The 11,576-nt window shown below is 41.9% G+C and overlaps 1 long non-coding RNA gene across 1 annotated transcript; it reads right to left on the bottom strand.

Annotated features, from left to right (window-relative positions):
* Positions 1-239: 239 nt before the first annotated feature.
* LOC121667429 lies at positions 240-10,811 on the bottom strand. The gene is made up of 3 exons (XR_006017067.1): positions 10,657-10,811; positions 10,035-10,101; positions 240-9,287 (listed from the first exon to the last, which is right to left on the bottom strand). It is a non-coding gene; the product is annotated as an uncharacterized LOC121667429 (long non-coding RNA).
* Positions 10,812-11,576: the final 765 nt, after the last annotated feature.

The raw sequence follows: 11,576 nt of genomic DNA, 5'->3' as shown, positions 1-11,576 counted from the left end.
CTGGAGCAGGCAATTCCATTGTAGTCAAGCACATGGAGCAGAAGGCCAGCTTGGCTGAACAGAGAACTCCTTCTGGAGCTCAGGAGGAAAAAGAATTATGTGATTTCTGGAAGCGAGGTCAGGCTTCAGAGGAAGAGCACAGAACTGTGGCTCACATATGTAGGGAGAAGACACAAAAGGCCAAAGCTCCATTAGAGTTGAAAGAGAAACATCACCAAGGAAAAAACCAGAAACCCACGTTTAGGAAAGGAAATGTATTTTATTGAAAAAAAAATTACATTTCACTTATACACCATGAAAATACTGAGTTGTGTGTTATTTTCATAAGAAGAGGTCAAGACTTGCACAAGAAAACCACATTCTTTATTACAGCATTACTCCACGAGATGAGGCTCTGGTGGCATCTGCACTGGGCGTTTTCACTAAACAGTAGAGCAGGGCTAAATGTGCTTTGGGCAAAAACCCTAAATATTGGCCTCTTCCAGGTGCTACTGCCCGTTGAAGACACGGCACTCATTTGGTCAATACTGAATTATTTCTGAATTAGAGACAAATTTCATCGTTTCTCTACTCACTTAGGTCCTAGGCAAATTCATAGCTATCCTTCCCCTCCATTTTTAACAATCTTGATTAGTTTTTCACATTCAGCCAGATAAAAGCATGTTAAAGCAGTGCACACACTTGCATGTGGAGGCTGCCATCCTCCCATCTCCCAGATAGAAAACAACACTGAAAGGGGATACATTGCACTAACACTGACAGCAAATGGCAGGATCACTGGATGGTGCTGAATTCTTGAGGGTTTCCTCCCATCACTGCAGCTCCAGCAACAAGCCCAAGTTTCCTTCCCTACCAAGGCAAGGATTCACATCTAGCACGTATCAGGCACGTGAATACCTGTGCTGTACCAACTACGGGACAGGAGTGCCTGCAGGTGGCATCCCAATGCCATCTGTCACAGCTGAGTCCCAAGAACTGTGCTCCAAGCCAGCTGTGACAGGCTCTATCACACCTCTGAAAACCCCTTGGGAACCAGAGACCTCTGGTGTGGAAAGATTTATCAATCTGTCCATGAAAATGAATACCAATGCCACATAAATTCCCAGGTAACTGCCCTTATTTATTTATTGATTTATTCATGTCATTCCTTCCTTTCTTAAAGGGGGCAGGAAGGAAAAGAGCCAGACCTGGACAACTTTTGACACCATGCAAGTGCTGTGAAAACAAACTTGACATTTTCTCCACCTGGATCTTCTTATTACATTCCCTAGTTAGAGCACTGCTTTATTGAATGCTATTTTCGCCTCTGCTAGGCACAAGCATCACAGAGATCATTAAGAACAGCCACACCAACTTTTTTAGTGCTATAATATTTTTGCAACACAGGGGATGGAGTGGATTGAGAACACCAAACTCTGACTTACTGAATCTCCAGCTCTTCTTTCAAGCACTTCACTCACAAAGATTTCTTTTCTTTACCATTAACAGTGCGGCTCTGCAGTTAGGCCCTGCTCATGCAGCATCTCACTGCCAGGGAAAGAGGCAACTCCACTCTCCCCCATTTTGAGCAGCTGCATTGTCCCAGACCCTCCCTGGCAGCAGCACAAGCACTTTTCTGTTCCCAGGATGAGGAGGTTAAGAGAACTAAAGCAGATTAGAACTTCAGTGGTTTTGACTGCATAAATTCCCCATTGATTTTAGCTCCTTCATGTCCCTTGTTATGGGGACAGGGAAATCAGAGCCAGCAGAGATGATGGGAGAGGAAGGGTAGGGCACACTTTTATGGTGTAGCTGGGATGGATGAGTTGTATCTACCACAGCAGCCACTAATTGTCTACCTTTCTTTCCAAAAGCACAAAAGCCAAGCCTGAATCATCTGAATAATGCACTTCCAGAGTCTCTTGGTTCTCCATGGCCTGCAGAAGAAATCTACGGGCATTACACCACGGCCAGGCAAGCAGGCAGCTGTACACCACGGGCTTTTGGGGGCACACAGAGTTGTGCTGAACCACTGCCTTGGTACAGCACTGCCAAACAAACCCAACAGCTCCACACCGACCTCAGCTCCCCACTTGCTCAGAGTAACTCCTCCACATTTCCCCCACGGGAGGATGCAGGCAAAATAGTCATTCTGCCACCACCACGAGGACACTGCACCCACAGATTCCCAGGGGAGGAAAAGCCAGGCACAACATATCCCCAGCACTGCTGTTCCCTGCCACAGCCTCCCTCCTCATACATTATTCATCTCGGTGACATCTCTCCTGCTAACTTAGCAAAGCAGAAGTGCTTCTCTTTTAACACATCCAGAAATCAGGAACTCTCGGGAGAAAAACTCGTGATAAATTCCCCTCTGCTTTTTGCAGTGGTGATTTATTCACAAGAGGGCTGAGGATGCTGCCACGTTTACTAAAAGGGATGTAACAAGTGATGCTCAGTTTTGCCAAATCACCCACTGCTGCAGTAGGTGATGACATTTATCATAGGACCATGCTCCAAAAACTCCTTTATGCTGCAGACCCCTGCACTTTTTAGACAGACCCCAAAGTTCAACTAAAAAAAATTAATATATCTTGACAGTTGGGCTTTAGCCCTGGTCTCCCAGCCATAGGAAACAAAGACTCAGTATGTTTGGCAAGATGAAAAAATCCTGCTCTGGTTTTGAACCCTGTCAACAGCTTTGCCTTTTGACTGAATGGGACTTTATTGGTAACTCAGCTCTTCTGGAAGGTATTTATGAATTTGAATTCAGAACAAACAGCTAAAATTCCTCACGCTATTACAGCTGACAATCTATAAGGAAAAAAATCTTTACTTTCTCCCATTTGTCTATTCACCTGTCTGTGTACAGGTTTAGCACAAGCTATGAATTAATTGGTCAGGTTCATACAATGGGAACAAGCCATTTTTGTTCCATCTCTTGGCTTGTCCATGTATATATTGCTATTAAGCACTTTTAAGACCTCCCAGTCTTATTTAATTAAACAAACAAACCCATCCCCAACTTTTAACCTACCCTATATGTATTTGAAACTTGATTCCAATGCAAAATTTCAGGCTTATGCCACAAACCTTACCTGATTTTAAAATGGATAAGGTAGCAATATTTAGGGTTTTCTTTTTAAACAATGGTTATCTACCATCCTATTGCCTCTCTCTACAATCAAGCGTACAAGCCTTACTGCAGGAAGGATATAACTTGTAATGGCCAACCAGAAAAATACACAAGCACTAGAAAGCCTACAGTTTCATCAGAAATTAAATCATTTGCTATTACACAGAACTTCATTGTTTTTCTGGCATAGAAGTCATTGAATTACTACACACACCTCAAGGACAATCATTTAAGATGTGTAAACATATAACAGGTCCACCTAGTCAGTACAAAGCACCACACAAACTTTTAAGTACATAGAAAGTTTGCTCATAAATATTTCTTTGTTTAACAATTCAGCACTAAAAAAATATTACTTAAAAAGGCATCTTTTATTAAGTTATTCAGTTTGTCCAGGGCTGGTGGGGTTGTACTATCCCTACTATATTACAGCCACCTGACTCTCTTTCCAAACCATTTCAGTTCTCTGGAAGAAAAGGCTATGTGTGGCTGGGACCCAAAGCTTCAGCACAATCTATAAAAATATAATTCTTTAAGACCTTCTGCTCACATCCTGAAGGCCTACTCAGCCAGCCCCCCAAATTCTGTTTCCCACCCCTACCACATTGCAAATAAAGCTTCAACATACACACACACACACACAAGAGTACATAAATCACACTCTTCTACACACAGATTTTTTTCTAAACAGCAATGCAACCACGAGGGCAATAGGTGTGATTTCAGTGGTAACATATGGCACAGCCTTCTCATATTGCTGGTTTTCTCTCTCTGAATAATGTGCTGCCCTATTCACTGCTCTGAAAATTGAGGATTTATTACCATTATTTGCACTGTGGAGGCACTGAGCCAGGAAGATGTGCACATTTAGGAGCGTCCCATCTGCCTCGATGTCCACTGCTGGCCAGAGCAGCAAAAGCACCAATCTGGTGGCACTGGGGCTGTCACCTGGCACTGGTTTCCTGGTGAAGCAGATGGGAGTTTTCCTTGGCTGCTGAATGCCACACCACATTCCTCTCTTCTGGGAAATGGTGAGAAGTAGCTGGGTCTCTCCTGAAGCAGTGCCCTGACAGCAGCAGTGTGCTCAGGGCACACTCCTCCAGTGACTGATTGAACCTCGGGGATTTACCTGAAATCTGCTCCTGCATGCATCTATAAACTCGCTGGTTTACTCATTTATTGAAAATAATGCACTTTCAAGAGTTTTCATTTATTTGAAAGAGCTATTTTTGGGCTGTGACTGAACATCTCTAAGCTTAGTTTCCATGGCTGACAAATGTCTTTAATGGACATGTTTCAGAAAGCTACAGAACTGCTAGGCAGGCTCTCACTTACCAGGAACATGAAGAACATGTGCTTTCAGGAAGAACAGCTCTCTGGGTATCTAATCCTGGGATTCTAACAGGAATGGAATGACTACAGTCAGTAAGCCAGTACGGCTGCAAGGGGACGGAAAGGAAGGGGTCGAGTTTCCTTTTATAAAGAAACATTTTAGTCCCAGAGTGACCAAACTTTGCAACACGTCCCAGCTTTTTAAAGCACTCTTTAACTGGGCAAGGACCTTTACTCAGGAGAGGTGGTTTTCTTTAGTATAAATATAAACGAAACTTCTCCAGTGGACATAAGTGTAATGACACAGCACTTTCTGCTCTCCTGAACCTGGATCCCTGCTCTCCTCCTCCTGCAAGCCACCACCCTGGCAAGGACACTGCTGAGTGCTGACAGAAGCTCTTGTTCCCACACGAGGAACATTTCTTTCCCACTCTACAGTCCTGTATGCTCCACCCTACACAGTGAGGTAAAAATTTAGTGGAGTGTAGTTAAATGCTGCACAAGAAGGAGATCTCAAAATGAGTTATGGTTCTTATTTCAAGCCCCTCTTCTCACCCTGTTTGCAGGAAAAAAGAGCACAACACAATAAGGTCCTACACATACAAGTAAGAGGAATGCAAGGGAGTGGTGCAGAATGCCAGCAATCTTCTTCCCATGAAACGTCTTTAAGAAAAATAAGACAACAAGGATGTTTCTCACTTCCACATCCATACCTTACAGTAAGATGATAACAGGGCACAAATGTGCTCTCTTCCATTAACTACCCTCTCTCTATCCTAGGACATAACTAAGGAAAAAAATTTAATTACATCCATTTTATTCAGCAGGACTACCAAACCATTCTTGTGCTGTTTAATTCTGAAATGATTAACATGTTTAAAAATAGGATCTAACAATTTGTGTGTGCACAGTATATTAAATGTAGATGCTTTTATTACAATCTTCCTTGCTACATATTTTAAAATAAAATTAATCAATACAATCACCACAACAGACAACAAATTAACACCATCCAATCAAGACACAGTTAAGATACTCAAAAGGCAGTATGAGTAGCTGGAAACCTTGGTCCTCCAATTCTTTTGTATAACACATGGATTATAGATTTCTCCCCACTTGAGATAAAAATCAGTACACAAACATTAACAATTCATACTGCAGCTTTCTGAAGTGTTTCTATTGAGTGTGGCTAGCACTGATTTTAGCTCAATGTCTTTATGCACGTCTCAATTCTCAGCACATAGAGACTAAATCCAGGCCCAGAGTAGATGGTTCGTAAACAACTTTTGGTCTCTCCTGCATAGGTGGCTCTGCAAACGAGTGGGTGGACTTGAGCAGTGGCCACAGGCACTGCAAACCACTCCAGGAAAAAGGGATCCGACACAAACACAAAGCATTCACCTCCCCCATGCTTCCATGTGCTGCAGCATGAGAAGCCTCGTGTGCTTCTGACCTCACACACGTGGCAGTGAAGCCACCAGTCCCCAGCTGGTGAGTGCTGGACTGCTGGGTTACACCTTTCATGCTCTCAGGATGGCCACAGAAGGTTATCCATTATTACAGACTCCACTCTCTGGGCTAAAGTGCTTGTTCTCCTGTAACGAGTTAGGATCTAAGCTAGTTTAGACTAACCTTTTATCTTTAACTATAGGTTTGCAAGTGAATCAGACAATGCTGGTCAGTCTCCTCCAAGCCCCTATATAAATAGTGGGCACTGTCTGGCACTGAGACACTTTCCAGCTGCACCAGACAGACAGCACGAACTCAGAAAAAGATACAGGTATTATATGCAGGAGGAAAGGAGGGAATGAAATATTAAACAGGACTGTGCTGAGTCTTTGAATTTTGTTCTGCACATGAGCTTTGTGTAACTCTAAACAAATAAAAATGTGTACTTTGACATTCAAAAATACCTGTTAGCCTGCTGTGGCTACAAAACATTAGCTACAGAATATATTTACAGATAATTTCTGATGTTTGTTCCTTGCAAGAGATGTTAAGCCCAATTCTTCACTGAAGACATAAACCTGACCTAATTTCGATCAGGTCAGTGGGAGTTTAAAGCAGTTATCACATGAGCAACCCTCAGGGACTCAAGCAGATGAAGCCAGCAGCCCATTGCTACAGGATCCAGCTACTGTGGAATAGGAACTTTTGCAAATTGAGCACATTAGTATGAATATGCTTTGTTTTTGTTTTAACATGGATATGTCACAGACTCTAAGGAACACATTAATTACTGAACTGATCCATTCTTTGAAGAAGTGGGAAAAGATTACACCTGACAGGTATAAACTGCTCCAACAAACATAGCGCTTTGTCTTTTATGTCAAGATCAGGGCTCATTATGGTTGACAATGAAAACCTTGTTTGCAAGGTAGCTCCAAGTTTCCCAAATTCCAAACTTCTTTATTTCAGAGAAAACATCCCTTGCCTTTCTCTCAATCCTCTTGTGAAGTCTGTCTATTCTAATGGCAAAATAAAATTGTGCTGTCCCACATTTACTAAAAGGGCACTGACCATTGTCTGTACAGGCAAGGAAGTTAAGGGTGTTGATCCCTTCTTCCTAAGAGGATGGTAGGGATTATACACTTCCACATGAAACAGTCTAATTGTAAAAGATTAATAAACTCGTAGTTATGTTTGGAATATGGCATGCAGCACTTGGTTAATCAATGTTAGAAACAGTGAAAATCCTTTTCATGTTCAACTGTTGAAATGCATCACCAACTACAGTATTTAAATATCTTTGCTGAAAGCAATTATCTCAAAAGAGGTAACTGTCTTCCTGGCACAGCTGCCCAAGCAGCTTATCTAAAAAGGGGGAAAAATATTAATATGAGTATTTTCCAGCCCATCTGGAAGTTTGTGTTCCAGGGAGTACAAAATACCTGCACACCAATTTAAAAATCCAGGGCTGCAAAGAAAGGCAGTTCGATGTGCTCAGAGAATCATGGAATGGCTGAGGTTGGAAGGGACCAACCTGTACCAGTGTTTGATCACCTTCACAGTGAATTTTATTTTTTTAATGTTTAAATGGATTTTCCTGTATTTCAATTTGTGCCACTGCCCATTTATCACTTCCCTGGACACCACTGAGAAAAGCCTGGTTCCCTCTTCACTGCTTCCCATCAGATACTTGTACACACTGTCAAGGTAGTTCACAACTTTTTACATGTTGGGTATGAGCCATGAGCTCATCTCTCTGTTACTGACTGCTAGTTTTAGCAACTGTTCACAACACCAAAATTATTATTGCTAGAAAGTCATTTCATGACAGTGGTTACTAAAAACTGTGATGGCAGAATCACATTTTGTAGATAAATTCCTGCTGATTTTTTTCCCTTAAATTCTCAAGTAATGTTGTTTTTTTTTTCACTTTTGATGCCAAATGCAGGAGAGGAAGTCTATTAGAAATGCAATTTCCATCCCCTTATGTATTCTGAAACAAGTAAAGCTCATCAACTCAATTTGGATGTAACATCACACTAGACCTCATCTTGGGACAAGCATGAACATGGATCCCATACAGAAATCCTAGGGAAATGTGAATGGCCAATACCTGTCAGCAGACGTGCCCTGCTGCTTCAGTATATGGCTGTGATCCATAGGACACTGAAATGACTAAAAATCCCATTTTGAAGCCTTATCAAGCAGAATCTTGATATCAAGATGTATTATTAATAATAATAGTAATAGTAATGCATTTCTGTAATCTCTATTGGTGTTGCTTGCAGAGACATTATGAACAAGTTAATTTTTCTGTTTCACTGCATTTGGTAAACACATGTAACTTACCAGACCTTACTAAACAAAAAATACTACTTTTCCCATATTGCTTCATTGCTAAGCCTGCCAGCAGTGCTTACTAATGTTAAGTGGAAGTGCCCATGTAGTTTGTAAGTGCATCCACCCACGATGAACAAACCAAGGCAGCCAACTTCCAGGGTACAAGCTGCTTTCTCTTCTGCCCTTAGTTATAAACAGAGAATCAAACCTGGCCTCGGAGGTAGAACTACACACTTCTAACCAGTGCTACCAGGCATGATCTTGTTAATGAAGACGTTTCTGGAGCAGGAAAATCATGTGGACACCCACGGACATGAGAAATAAGCAGCCAGAACCTGTGACAACTGAAACTGTGCAGCTGTTCATGGACAAGAAACAGGAGCAGAGATCAGTAGCATGAATGACACCTCAAGGTCACTTCAGAGTACTGAACATGCCAAACATCTTCAAAGTACTCCTACACACAACCAGAACTGTGTGTGTAGATTTAACCCTGCTTAGTTTCATAGCAGCCGAGATACTGAATACCACAGTAGGTAACCAGGTACCTCCAGGAAAAGGGAGCATGGAGCCAGCTCCATTGGCACTAGATGCCATCTTGAAATACATTTTCCAGTCAGTCAAGCATTCCATTAGCAAATTCACATCTACAGTCTTTGGCAAGGCAGGAACATTGCTCTCTTGCCCTGGGTAGTCACACAGAGTAAGTGAATCTGACAGACATTGGGATACCTGGGACTATGCTTCAATGCACACTAACTGTTCTGTTTTTAAAACTGAGCAAGGCCAGCACATATGTTTGAGAGTGGATATCTGCCTATGCTGGGCACTATTTCATGAAAGTCAGGTTTCTGTCACAGATCTAAGGCAAATATTACAATTTACAGGAAAGAAATGAGGACATCAATACATTGTGCGTTATTGGAGACGTGGAGCCTTTATAACACGGTGGCTTTCACTATGATCTCTGGGTTTTCTATGTCCTTTTTGCTTTGGACCATTCTCAGTTCCAGCTGGGCTGAGTTTGGTTTGTTTCCTTCTCCAGCTTGCACTAAAAAGATGACATCACAATGTCATTAAAAACAGCAGTACAAAAAGAAACAAGTTACATTGTTCTGTTACCCCACGATTTTTTCTACCTTCCTCCCTTCCCCAGTCTCCCTTACTACTCCCTGCTAAAGGCTTCCAAAGTGGAAAATCCAGGTCAGCACTGTGATTTCTTATCACCACTGTTCCACACCTCTCTCCAGGAAAGAAATAAGTTTCTGCTGTTAATTAGGAAGTCACACAGCTTAGAGAACCCACAGATTTCCTCAAGAACTGAAAGACGGGGGAACTCCAACAGAAGAGAAGCTAAAAAAAAAAAAAAAAAAAAATCACTCCCCACATGGCCAACACAGCAAAGAAACTACTATTAGTTGATAAACCCCTCTCAGTGCTAAATACACACTCAGAGGGACAGTGAGTGAGCTACACTGAAGCAGGAGCTCTGTGGCACACCAAACTCAGCATTTTTTCAAGTTCTGCCGGTTTTGCAGAGCTGAGTCAGGCACAGTCAGCACGACTGTCATCCACCACAAGCTAAACAGTGACATCTGCAGTCGGCTCTTGTCAAAAATCGGCTTGGAGGACACAATAGGAACAAGCAGACAAAACTACCAAGCTCTCATTCTGTAAAGTCTCTGCCTGTTTCTGCACTGAGGGGCTGCTTTTAGTCAGGAAACCCAGAAAGCTCCTTGAATATTTCTTCTGATGCCAATCCAGGCAGAAAACAGGAGCAAGGTCTGGATGAATTTACCTTTTGCACTCTTAATGGTCCTTTGCAGAACGTGCTGCATGGCTGACACAGTCTTTTCACATGCCACCTGCATCAACACAACATATTCAGGTTTTAGTAAAACTTCAGCTGCCTACTTTAATAGTACTTAATATTAATAAATATTATTTCAAAAACACTGCTATGAAGAGGAAAACATGACTGACAAAACAAACAGGATGACAACTATGTAATGTAGAGTTTGGAAAAAATAAATTTTCACTTAATTCTCCCAAAACAGGTATTAGAAACCATATACCTACGTCCTTAAGGGAAAGGAGCAGAAAAATAGATCTGAGAAATTATTTTCGAAGCTCATTATGAAGTGAGGATAAAAACCGTAATTATAAACATGCATGCAGTCTGTCTCTCTAGAGAGAAGAACATCTTATTTGGCAAAATTACAAAATCAATCTAATTGAAATACGACAGTTTAATGTCCCTTTTGGCAAAAGGGAAAGTCTGTGGCTTTTTCTCTGAGGTGAGGAAAAAAAAGCCAAAACAGAAGACAGTCTTTAAATAATGTCACAGATTAGAAGTTTTTAAAAAAACTCAAGAGAAACAAGGTCCAAACTTGCAGAGAAATGAGTAACTTCTCCCACACCTTCAAATTGTTGGGGTGCTTGTGTGTCCATGCCAGAAGCATAGCAGCGAACAAGTCTCCTGTTCCAACAAAGACAGCATCCACTTTAGGAGACTCCACTCGAATTCTTTGTGTTATCCTGGTACCATCTGCTTTAGCTGCAACACAGACACACAGTTAAGTGACAGACCCAGCAACTAATACAACAGCAATCACTAGAATTTAAAAAGAAATCGTTTTAAATGTCATCGTCAGATTTGAATTCCTTTGCTGTTCGGAATGGAAAGCCAATAAAGAATATTGTAAACTTTGTACCAGCTCTTTTAAAAGGCACAGCCTTCCAAAACATGGCCAGCTTGGGATAGCATTTACAACTTCTATACTGTACATACTTCATTTAAGGGGGAGGAAGGAGCTACCACCTTCATTTTACATCCCTCATAACCGTGCCATTCTCAGATGAAAACAGTGAACACACAATGAATCTTGGTGAGACTACAGAAGGGGATATAGAGAAGAAGCAGAAGGGTATTTCATAACATATCAAGGGTATTTTATAACCTATCAAGGGAGGGACAATCTGCTAACAGGACAGTGTGACTTTTCAGAAAAGCATTCAAACATTCCAAGTTCCTGTTTTATATCCTTACTGCCAGGGTCACTACTAGGGGCTGTAAGAGTCCCAATAAACGTCACCTAGGACATCCCCCTCCTCTGCCCAGGAGCTGAATGGAAGCTCAGGCCTGGGCACAAGCAGCCTTGCCTGAGCTATGCTGCAAATACTCCTGTGTACAGCCGTGCTGTCCTGACTTACTGATTGGATTTTCCAGACTAATCTCAGACTTGTCCAGATTAATTTGATTACCTACTTTTCCAGATTAATCTCTGGCTTGTCTCTCGTACTCTGGACTGTCAAACAGACCTGTCTGCCACCACCCCCC

This window comes from Corvus kubaryi, unplaced genomic scaffold (assembly GCF_017639235.1).
Source record: "Corvus kubaryi isolate FWS band 111438036 unplaced genomic scaffold, C.kubaryi_AGA036_p1.0 133, whole genome shotgun sequence".
In the NCBI taxonomy this organism is placed as follows: Eukaryota; Metazoa; Chordata; class Aves; order Passeriformes; family Corvidae; genus Corvus; species Corvus kubaryi.
This window is presented reverse-complemented; position numbering and strand designations above follow the sequence as displayed.